The sequence below is a fragment of the Bos taurus genome, chromosome 27 (assembly GCF_002263795.3).
Source record: "Bos taurus isolate L1 Dominette 01449 registration number 42190680 breed Hereford chromosome 27, ARS-UCD2.0, whole genome shotgun sequence".
Classification (NCBI taxonomy): domain Eukaryota; kingdom Metazoa; phylum Chordata; class Mammalia; order Artiodactyla; family Bovidae; genus Bos; species Bos taurus.
In genome coordinates, this window is record NC_037354.1 from 16,553,711 (window position 1) to 16,566,421 (window position 12,711).

The following is a 12,711-nucleotide window of genomic DNA, read 5'->3' on the forward strand; positions in this document are numbered from 1 at the left end:
AGCATGGACCGGAAAGCACTTAGTAAACTTTAAAGTACGACATGAATTTAGATGTGAATGTGAATAGAGTGGAAGAAAGCGTCTAGAAAAGCACTCTCCAGAGGAACTGTCTGTGAAGATGGAAATGTTCTGTCTTTGTTGTCTTGAATTGGTGCTATGGAGCGCTGAACAAATGGCTAGTGCAAAATGCGGAGCTGAACGTTTTATTTTAATTCATGTAAATGGAAATAGTCATAGGTGGCTAATGGTACTGTTTTGGCCAGAACAGGTGTGGACAGGTTTCTAAACCCACAAATGACTATTCCAAAACAGTCAGAACACAGTACAGGAAAATCCAGGTCAGGTTTTCTTCTCCAACGATGACTTTTCTAAAGGAGGACTTGTGTTTTTCATGAGATCTGGAGATTACGAATTGACTTCAGTTAAGCAATTATTTCCTTCCTTGTGTAGAAAAAGGGCAGTGGTAAAATGAATGCATTTAGTGAAACTGGGTTTTCTGAGAGCTCAGGTAGCTTTACTTTTGTGTGTACATGTGAAATTTATTAGACATGAAATTATGGATTCAATGGACTGTCCCACACAGTTGACTAATTTTCATGATTGATGGAAGAGCCATGCAGGGAACCACCTGTGCCCACAGTTACCCAAAATGTACAGGGCACTGCTGATTCATCCACCTGGCAGCTGAGGGTTAATAACCTGGGTGTTTCTTGGCACCAATTTATTCAGTGATGTCATTTGGTAAATATGTAATCCCAAGTTCAAAGTAGCTACTCTAAGTTGCTTGCAATGATAGTTAAACCTGGCTAAAGATAGACTTCAGTGTGTATAAAATTGTATCAGTTAAGGTTTGCAGGATGTCATGTAGATTATGCTGTTAGTTGAGTAGGAATGTTGAACTGGATTTTCTTATTCTTTCTAAATGATACAGAACTGTCACTTAAATATTGGTGCTATTGTAAGTGCCTATATCACATCAGATTATGTCTTTCATCCTCGAGCTTGTCGTCACTTTATCCTAAGATAACTATTGTGGCTCTAGACATGGATCAAGACAGGATGAGGGGGAATTGGTTATCCATTATTCATGAAAAAAAATAAAATTGGATCCTCATCTCATATACTGTGAACAGAATTTTTCTCTTGATGAATGAAAGATGTAAAACTATAAGAACAATGGTCAAGATATTTAGAAGAAGATATAAGAAAATTTATTTGTGGCCACGGAAGAGTTTACTACATAAGACATAAAATGTTCTAACCATAAAAGAAAAGATAGCAAATTCAATTACATAAAAACTAAGAACCTCTGTTTATCAAGACATCATACTAAAAAGTAAAAATGTAAGTCACAGATTGAGAGAATACTTGTTTAGCAAATAGACATAAAATGGATATCTTTAAAGAAGTTTTACAAATCAATAAGAAAAAGGCTTAATAGGAAAATAATAAAGATTCAATAGATAATCGGGAGAAAAAAACATGAACCTGTGTTTTACAAAGTGTGAATGGTAATTATTTTTGTCGTGAGTTAAATTGTGCCTCAACTACATGCCCTGATCCTTAAATGTCCATGTCCTAATTCTTAAAACCTGTGAATCTGACATTTTTGGAAAAAAAGGTTTTTGCAGAAATAACTAAGAATCTCATGATAAGATCATCCTAAATTATTCAGGCCGCTCAGTGGTAAACAATCCTCCTGATAACGCAGGAGACACAGGTTTGATCCCTAAGTCAGGAAGATCTTCTGAAGAAAGAAATGGCAACCCGCTCCAGTATTCTTGCCTGGAAAATCCCATGGACGGAGGGGCCTGGCAGGCTATAGTCCATGGGGTCGCAAAGAGTCAGACACGACTTAGCAACTAAACAACAAATTATCCAGGTAGGTCCTAAATCCAACGACGAGCATCTTTATGAGAGTCATTCAGGTGAGAGACACATGGATCTAAAAGGCCACATGAAGGCAAAGAAAGAGATTTGATTGGAGTTATTCAGCCACAAGCCAAGGAAGAGGCCTGACACTACCAGAAACAGGAAGATGCGAGAAGGATTCTTCCTGAGAGCTTTCAGAAGGAGCGCAACTCTGCCTGTGCTTTGATGTTGGTCTTCTGGCTCCCAGAACTGGGAGGGAAAACATTTCTGTTGTTTCAAGTCACCCAGTGTATGGAAATTTGTTACAGCAGCCCTAAGAACCTGATATGATACATAAGAAGAGATACTTTCACTAGTGATTAGTCAAACAGAAGTTAAAACCTCATGTAATACCCTGTACACAAACTATACTGGCAAAAATTAAGGTGACCGATCATATCAGAGGTGGTAAAGATGTGGCTTAATGAGAACTCTTATGCCATACTGGTAGGGTTGTAAATTGGTGCAGTTACTTTGGAAAACAAGTGCATAATGCCCTGTGAAAATGAATCTGTATGTATTCTATAATCCAGCAATGCTATGACTAGGTTCAGTACACTCAAGAGGGACCCTGAAACGTGTAGGAGACATCTACAAGAAAACTCACTGCCACTTTGTTCATAAAAACAAAAACTAGAAAAGACACAAATGTCTAGCAACAGGGAAATGAATAATTTGAAGCATCTTCACATTATAAATTTACACAGGGAAAATGAATATACAACTTCTACATGTAACAATATAAACAATTTTTAGAAATATAATATGGAATAAGGAATAGAAGCTGCAAAATTTGCTCAGAGTCCAACAAAATTAAACAGTATGCTGCTTATGGAAGTCTACATAAGATATAGCATATGCATTTTTTTTTTTAAAAAGATGGTGTTTACTTGGGGGCAGAGGAGACCGGTGATGGGAAAGGAGGTATATGCTGGTCCAGGAATACTCTGGTCCTGAGATGTGGAATGGATCCCTAATTGTATCCATTTTGCACATATTAACTAAGAAGGTTACATAAGTTTTTTTAACAAAATTATTATTAAAAATATTTAGTATCAAAACAAAAAGTAAAGAAGAATGCTATAATAACAAGGGCTACACAGAGATCATCTATAATCTAAAGTTGCCAGTGTGTCTGCTGAGTGTCCTTTCGACAGGTACCAGAAGAGACGGAAGAATGGCTGTAACCTCCCATGTTAGTCACTCAGTCGTGTCTGACTCTTTGCGACCCCATGGTCTGTAGCCCTCTATCCATGGGATTCTCCAGGCAAGAATACTGGAGTGGGTTGCCATTCCCTTCTCTAGGGGATCTTCCCTACCCAGGGATCAAACCCATGTCTCCCACATTGCAGGCAGATTCTTTACCATCTGAGCCACCAGGGAAGCCCACAACTTCACATATAGAAATTTAAAGAGATAAAATAACCCCCTGCATATATGTTGAAGTGAGAATAGTTGTTACAGCAGGTAGAAGAAAAATGGGCCATTGATCAGAGGAAAGGAGATAAGACTACTCAGATAAAATTTGTATACATCAGTAAAGCTTTCCCAGATACTTTACTTTCTCAGGTGAAGTCCTGAATCATGCTTTGGGTAAGGACGACAGAGAGCTGAAGAGGGCAATGCCTCCAGATACTCTGAGAGAAAAGAAATAAACGTGTCAGAGCGTACAGCTAGGATACCTCCTTGGGCATTGTGGCTAGCGTGCATATGGAGGTAACCTCACAACCTGCGTTGTGTCAGCTGTTCTAAATGACTGTGTGTGAAGGTGGGCCGAGTTCAATCTTGTACATGGATGCTTAGGTCTTCATTGCAAAACCCTAGGGCCTAACAAGGTTTTCACTTCTTGGCTGTCAGGACTTATCCTATCTGAAGCATGCCATCTGTTTCCAGTTGAGACCCTAACTGATACAAGCAGGCCTATTAATTATCTCTCTCAAACCAGCTGTTGGCAATCCTAGGCGTGGTTTCCTGGCAGCTATTACTCTACACTATTTGCCTCGATTCCATGTAAACAAAGGTGTCAGTATAGAGCTGTGATTCTCAAAGTGCTGTCTCAGACCAGCCTCACCAGCATTACCTGGGAACTTGCTAGAAATGCAAAGACTGCCCCACCCAAGGCCTGCTGCTGCTGCTGCTGCAAGTCGCTTCAGTCGTGTCTGACTCTGTGCGACCCAACTCAGTCCGAAACTCTGGAGGTGGGCGCAATAACCTGCTTCATGCAGCCCTGCAGGGACTGCCCTGGTGGCGCAGTGGATAAGAATCTGCCTCTCGATGCAGGGGACATGGATCTGATCCCTGGTCTGGGAAGATTCCTCATACCTGGAGCAAGTAAGCCTGTGTGCCACAGCTACTGAAGCCTGCATGCTCTGGGGTTCACAGGCTACAACTGGTGAGCTCCTGAAGCCTGTGGACCCTAGATCCTGTGCTCCCCAGCAAGAGAAGCCACCGCAACGAGGAGCCCGTGAACCACAACGAGAGAGTAGCCCCAGCTCTCTGCAACTAGAGAAAGTCCGCGTTCAGCAATGAAGATCCAGAGCAGCCAAAAATAAATAAATAAAGCAGTGTGTACATGTTAAAAAAAAAAAACAGCAAAAATTAAGAAAAAGAAGAAGCCTTGTAGGTGATTCTATATGTGTTACACCATGAGACCCATTAGCATGAGGAATTCGCAGTGGACACTGAAGCATCTCAAAGACAATATTTTACGTTCAAAAGAAAAATTGTAGCTTCTTACCATGTACAGCATGATGCTTTGAGATGCGTATACATAGTAAAATGATTACTACAGTCAAGCTAATTAACATCTCCATGTCCTCACAGAATGATTATCTTTTGTCTGGTAAGAGCCCATCTGAGGATCTAAGTGAAGTTGCTCAGTCATGTCTGACTCTTTGCAACCCCACGGACTATAGCCTACCAGGCTCTTCTGTCCATGGAATTTTCCAGGCAAGAGTACTGGAGTAGGTTGCCATTTTCTTCCCCAGATCCTAGGATCTAGGCTCTTAGCAAATTTTTAGTCTACAGTACAGAACTATTCACTGTAGACACCATGGTGTATATAAGTTCTTCAGAACTTCTTCATTCTACATAACTGAGACTTGGACCTTTATCTCATTTGATAAATAGCTCCCCATTCCTCCCACCTCCCCAGTCCTGAAAACCATCATTCTATCCATACTCTCTGGTTCCGTGACTTTGACTTGTCTAGCTTCCATGTATAAGTGAGATCATGCAGTATTTTTCTGTGTCAGACTTATTTTGCTTAGCATAATGTCCTCTGGGTCCATCTACTTGTTACAAATGCCAGAATCTCCTTTTAAAGGCTGAGTTCAGTTCAGTTCAGTAGCTCAGTTGTGTCTGACTCTTTGTGACCCCGTGGACCGCAGCACACCAGGCTTCTCTGTCCATCACCAACTCCCAGAGTTTACCCAAACTCATGTCCATTGAGTCGGTGATGCCAACCAACCATCTCATCCTCTGTCATCCCCTTCTGCCTTCAATCTTTCCCAGCATCAGGGTCTTTTCAAATGAGTCAGTTCTTTGCATCAGGTATCCAAAGTATTGGAGTTTCAGCTTCAGCATCAGTCCTTCCAATGAATATTCAGAACTGATTTCCTTTAGGCTGAGTGGTATTCCATTAAATGTACCACAATTTCTTTATCCATTGATGTTGTTTTAGATCTTGATTATGGTAAATAATGCTGCAATGAACATGGGTAAGATACTGATTGCATTTCCTTTGAATGTATACACAGAAGAAGGATAACTGGATCTATTTTCAAGTTTTTGATGACCCTCCATGCTGTTTTCATAATGGCTGTACATTGCCACCAACAGTGTACAAGGATTCCCTTTTCTCCACATCCTCACCAACACATGTTATCTTTTGTCTTTTTGACAGTAGCCCTCCTAACAAGTGTGAGGTTATATCCCGTTGTAGTTTTGATTTGCATTTCCCTGATAATTAGTGGTGCCAAGCATTTTTTCATGTATCTGTTGGCCATTTGTATGCCTTCTTGGGGAAAAAATGTCAAGTCTTCTGTCCATTTTTTCCATTGGATTGTTATCTTGCTATTGAGTTGTATGAGTTCCTTGCGTATTTTTGGATATTAACCCCTTATCAGATAGATGACTTGCAAATATCTTTTTCCATTCTGTAGGTTGTCTTTTTGTTTGTTATTGCCTTTGATGAGCAGAAGCTTTCTAGTTTGATACAGCCCTTGTTTATTTTCACTTTCATTGCCTGTGATTTCATCATAGCCAAGAAAATCATTGCCAAGGTCGATGTCAAGGAGCTTTTCCCTGTGTTTTCCTCTAGGAGTTTTACCAAGACATGTTTAAGACTCACTCCAAGTTGAGTTGATTTTTGTCTATAGTACAATGTAAGGGTTCAATTTAATTCTTTTGTATGTGGTTATTCAGTTTTCACAGCACCATTTTGACTTACTGTTTCTCTCAAGAGAGAGATTCTTTTTTGTCTATTGTGTATTCCTGGTACTCTTGTCGAAAATTAGTTGACCCTATATGCTTAGGTTTATTTCTGGAATTCCTATTCTGTTCTGTTGGCCTATGTGGCTATTTTTATGGAATTCTCCCACACTGTAGAAGTGGAAGAACTTAGGAGGGAAGCTTTAAAAGTAGGGGAAAATTTTTCCTCTTGGTGAATTTAATGTGGGGCAAGTCTTAGGGGATCATTATATCATGATGTTAAGTGACTCAAGGCTATTTTAACAATGCCCTAAATAAATGACTTTATTGAAGATTAATGAACTGAGTGAATCTGTTGAAGAGATTTGTGCTGATTGGATCATCATCTAATTCTACAGCCCATACCCTTTCTAAATTTGGTAGTGAGAGAAAAAGCATATAAACAAAACAATTTCAGCATGTGATAAATTACTCTAGTCAGGGCAAAAGTAGACCAGGGTCTAGTAGCTGGAGTTTAAAAAAGAACTTGGTAGCTTACTAGGGATCTAGGGTTTACTATGTTAATTTTGTGAATTGTTGTTTTTCAGTCAATGATTGGTGTCTGATTCTTTGTGACCCCATAGACTGCAGCACCTTGGCTTCCCTGTCCTTCATTTTGTCCTGGAGTTTGCTCAGATTCATGTCCATCGAGTCAGTGATGCCATCCAACCATCTCGTCCTCTGTCATCCCCTTCTTCTCCCGCCCTCAATCTTTCCCAGCATCAGGGTCTTTTCCAATGAGTCAGCTCTTCACATCAGGTGGAACAGTTCTCTAAAGTTTTCTACATCTCAGATAAGGACTAAAAATGATTCTGTGAAAAACTACAGTTTTGTCATGACCTCATAAATTATTTATAGCGTTATATTCAATATTGTTACCAGCACCACCTGGTCAGCACCCAGGACTTAAGGTCTTTTTAGGCTTCAGTATTTAATGTTTGCTACACAGACCATAGTACCTAGCAGAAGCTCATTGCTTAATCTTCAGTTTAATAAAAAATTGCTATTTCTTCACTTTTAACATTTTTTGAATTTTTTGGGGGCGGACACCCTCCTTTATCAAGTCTCTTAATGACTCTGAGGTAAACTGCATTTTGATTAGTCAGCCATAAATGTGTTTACATGTGTTTCATTTGCCGCTGACTCCCTGCTGTCAGATTTGCCTGGATGTGAAACTAAAGGTTATAAATAAATTGAATACTTTGACTACATAAGCCTAAATAACTGGTTTACCTCTCTTTATTGTTTTAGTTTTTCTCTTTTGAACTTGTACGTTGGTCATTTCTAGTTGTCTCAGGGAGGCAACAGGAAGATAGGTCTCTAAATTTTGCCTGATATATAGAATAGATAGTTACAGACCCATTTCCCTAGAAATGTTCTAGTTCTGAGATGTCCTGCTGAAGTGTGTGCATGCTTACTTTCTCAGTCGTGTCTGACTCTGCGAACCCATGGACTATAGCCCTGCAAGTTCTTCTGTCCATGGGATTCTCCAAACAAGAATACTGCTATGGGTTGCCATTCCCTTCTCCAGGGGATCTTCCTGACCCAGGGACTGTGCCCGGGTCTCCTGCATTGCACATAGATTCTCCATCATCTGAGCCACCAAGGAAACCCATATTATCTTGGCATGCAGCTCTAATTCATTTGTGGATGAGATTACATAGTCAAATGTGGAAAGCCTATTTGAAATACCCACTTTAAAACATGGTGAATGTTTTTATGCATTCTATGAAATTACCTGTCAATTGACTTTATTTTAGGCTCAGATCTGCCTCTTGCCTGACTAGTTTATATTGCACTTTGCATGTGCAAAGACTTCTTTTTCAATGCATCTACCCAGTATTCATGTGTTGAAGGTTTATGGAAAGATGGTTTTGCTGAAGTATACAAGTGATACAATGAAAAGCTCATGGCATTTGCAGCCAGACAGACCTAGATTAGGCTGCTATTTGTGATGAGGGACAAATTACTTAAGAGCTCAGAGCCTTAGTTTTCTTATCTAAAAATGTATATAATAATATTTCCTCAATAGGTTGTTGAAATAACACGTATTAGTATCTAACAAAGTCTGATACATAGCATAGGTTTCAGCTTTCTCCCTTTTAAAAAAGTTATCTATTAACTGATATAAAGCATATTCAAATTCTACTTATTTGAGCAATAATCTTAAAGTCTACTTTATATCTTTAAAAGGCATAGATTAGAAAATTTTTATATAGGAAATTTGATCTCCTAGAACAATATAACTCTTCAAATCAAACTCTATTAATAATAAGCTTTCTTCCAAAGATTTGGATCTTTAAACTATCTTTAGCCCTATTATCGGTATTTCAGATAGGGCCATTTGGATGCAAATTAGCCAGAAAATGAACTCCAGTAGAAGTATTTATTTAGAGACCAATGCTGTAGTTCTCTGATCCAGAGAACTTCCTCACAAAATGGGATCACACAGAGGTCAGTGGTAATAAAGCAAAACCATAAATCAAAGTAGAATCTTCCTATAAATCAGCAGCAATACACTCAGTTACTACATCAGTCAGGATTATTTATAAATATGTCAATAAATAGTGTAGTATCTCTTGGTTTCTCTTCATGTTCCACAGTTTATACAATTTGCAATAATTTATAATGTACCTTTGCAATGTAAAAGGTTCTATTGTTTAATGAATATCCAATTACCTACCTTACAGAGCACACGTGTCCTCCCTTTACTTATCTTAGAATGTTAATTACTGTAAGCCCTTACTTCTGTGCTGGTGGGTCTCAAACTTTATCAGGCATCAGAACCACTAAGAACGTACTGAAACACAGATTGCTGGGTTCCACCCTCAGTGTCAGATTCAGCAGATCTGGATTGAGGCCTGAGAATCTGCATTTCTAACAAGTCCCCAGGTGATGTGATGCTGCTCTAGCTGGAAGAGCAGGAAAGGAAATGCATGATGCTTAGAGACCCTACAGAGATTCCCCCGTCTGGTTTACTTCCTTTTTTCTCTTTGCTCTTTCATGCTTATAGTCTTAGAATAGAGCTGTAGCCAAACCATAGTCCCACTGATAGAAAAACGTTTTGTGTTGTAAGCCTTTGAGGTTTGGGGGTTGTTTGTTATCCCATCAAAAGGTGGCTACTGTATCAGTCCACTTTAGCATTATTTGAATAGTAACACTTGGAAGTGATCTAAATATTTATTTAAAGAGATGAATAAATAAATCGTGGACTATTCAGGAAGTGGTATAAAATTTGGCAGTTAAACTGTGAATAAACGCCATCTTTGTTAATATATAAATCTTAAAACCAGTCATGAGGGTAAAAATATTAATTTACATAGATTTTAGAAAATGCCAAATACTCCTCTGTATTATGGGCATATATGTAGTGAAATGGTTAAAATATGAATGAAATAACATATTCTAAATTCAGAAGAATATTTACATGTCAGAGGGGAGTGAAAAGGATGAGATTAGGGAGGAGTGAAGAACCTATAACTGTAAAGTTTTGTTTCTTCATAGAATGAGGACTAGATGTCAAGATCAGGCAAAGTTAGATGGTAGGGATGTACTGGTCTGTATACTCTCCTTTATGACTAGAGTTCTTCATAGCACAATAAAATATATCTTTTCAAGGAGGGAGCTTGCATTAGAAATGTGTTTTGCAACTCATGGGGTCTAGCAGCTGCAGGTGTGTGGCAGAGGAATGAGCCTGGAATTTTGAGATTCTCCCAGGTTATAAAAACAAAACAATAGAAATAAGCAGTTCAAACTATTTGTGAATCAGTCTTAAACCTGTCTTAAACATGGGCACAGATATCAAGCCACATAGTGGCAGTTAGCATGCTTACCAGCTATATTCTTTTTCTTGAATGCTGATTTATTTACTCGGTTGGAACATTTGATACTGATTTTAATTCATTAAAAATGCTGGGCTAGGCTTTCAGAGGTTACACATGAAGCCCAATTTCCTTTCTCTCTCTCACTCTCTTTTTTGTTTGTTTGTTTACTGGAGACAAGAAAGGAGGATAATTGAATGGGTGTGATTGTTTCAAAACTTTACACACTTCCTTCGTTTCCCTTCAGGAGGAAAGCAAAAGGGTAGTGTTGCTTTAAAAACTCTACGGAGAGCAGCTGAATAATCTGGAGAGCTTTTGAAAAGCACAATTTTCCAGGCCCCATCTCACATCCTAGTGAATCTGAATTTTCCAAATATGAAGAGAATCTGTTTATTTATTCATTCATTCACTCATTCATTTATTTACAAGCTTTCTACACTCACTGTTACCTTCAGGGAACTAAAATCTCCCTAACTTCCACCAGCTGAGAATTTCTTTTCCGATTTACCACTCACTGCTGCATATCATTCATTTTTTTCTACCTTATAAAGCAGTAAGCAAGTGCTAAAAACAGAGCAAACCAATAAAGTAGGAACGTTATATATAAATCAATTTACACAAGTGTTATAAAATTACGTGGGTCTGTTAAAAGGAGAGCAACCCAATTATAGAGTTTACCCTACTGAGTCCCAGATGCTGAACCTCATTTAGAAGTTGGCATATGTAGAAGATTCCTTGTAGCTATGCTTAAAGTATCTTTGTTCCCTGGGTGTGTAAGCCTTCTTTTAAAAATATCTTAACTCTTCCATTCAAGGTGTAGAGTATGGAAATATGCAGAGCTTGGGAGGACACTGACTTGGAAACCGGTGTCTTTCAAACTGAAATTGTTGTAATGATAACCTGTTAATAGGTTTTCTTGTGGGCCCGCCCGACTTGGCCTCCGTGGGCCGGGGAGCCGGGTTGACCAGCTGTGCCTGGCCATGAGGGATATCTGTGTTTCCTGTTTATTTTGTTTTGTTTTGTTTTGTTTTGGCTGAGTCGGGTTTTAGTTGCGGCACCTAGCCTTAGTCGCTCTGTGGCATGTAGAATCTTAGTTCCTCAACCAGGGATTGAATCCGTGTCCCCTGCATTGCAAGACAGATTCTTTTTTTTTTTTTTTTCCAGGTTTACATACAATACAAACACTTTATTAACAGCAGATCATCCTGGTGGGCCAAGGCGTCAACCCAGACATCCAGCACCCAGTCACAAGTTCAGCGCAGCCTCCGAGCCTCTCGCTCTGACTCCAACAGGGTGAGCACGTCGCCCTCGCGCTCGGGGCCTTTCACGTTTCGGATGATGGAGCGGCTCGTGTCGTCCATGAATTCTACGCGCACCTGCGTGCACTGTCCCTGAGAACCGGTCCTGCCAACACCTTGGTGACCCTGGCAAGCTTGATGGGCTGCACACGGCTCGTGTCCATGATGGCGGCGCGGCGGTGGTCGGGCGGAGAGCGCAAGACAGATTCTTAGCCACTGAAACAACAGGGACGCCCCCATTTGTGTGTTAATTGAAAATTAAAGTTTTGCTGGCATTTATGAAAATATTAATATATTTTATGATTAAAACTTAAACGCTAACCTTTTATTGATGTGTATTTGTGTGTATGTATGTGTGTTTTGTGGAAGACAATTTTTCCACAGACCAGGGGTACCGGGGAGTGGAGGGATGGTTTGGGGATAATTCAAGTGCATTAAATGTATTGTGTATCTTATCTCTATTATTATTACATCAGCTCCAGCTCGGATTATCAGACATTAGATTCTGGAGGTTGGAGACCCCTGACTTAAAGGACAGGAAGCAACTGCAGCGAGCCCAGTGTGGGAGGGTGCTACAGTGACTGGCCTCCACCCTGAGGTGGTAATGAAGCTTAATGAGACTTTTTAAAAATTTCTTTAATTGGAAAATAATTGCGTCACAGCGTTGTGTGTTGGAGAAGGCAATGGCACCCCACTCCAGTACTCTTGCTGGAAAATCCCATGGACAGAGGAGCCTGGTGGGCTGCAGTCCATGGGGTTGCTAAGAGTCAGGCACGACTGAGCGACTTCCCTTTCACTTTTCACTTTCATGCATTGGGGAAATGGCAACCCACTCCAGTGTTCTTGCCTGGAGAATCCCAGGGACAGCGGAGCCTGGTGGGCTGCCGTCTATGGGGTTGCACAGTTGGACACGACTGAAGCGACTTAGCAGTAGCAGTAGCAGTTATGTGTTTCTGCTGTATAGCAAAGTGAATCAGCTATGTACATATATCCCCTTCCTCTTAAGCCTCCCCCAACTCGCACCCCCCTCACCATGAGACTCGCTTAACTGGTTTCTCTGTGGCTGTTTTTGTGCCAGTCTGGCCTTCTTGCGTGGTCTTCAACAGTGCCAGCCAAAAATATGTGTGTGTGTGTGAAGTCGCTCAGTTGCGTCTAACTCTTTGTGACCCCATGGACTGTAGCTTGCCAGGCTCCTCTGTCCATGGGATTTT

General features: G+C 40.1%; 1 pseudogene; it reads right to left on the reverse strand.

The window, feature by feature from the left end:
- Positions 1 to 11,367: 11,367 nt before the first annotated feature.
- On the reverse strand, positions 11,368 to 11,675 carry LOC107131906 (small ribosomal subunit protein eS28-like; annotated as a pseudogene).
- Between the last annotated feature and the right edge of the window lie 1,036 nt (positions 11,676 to 12,711).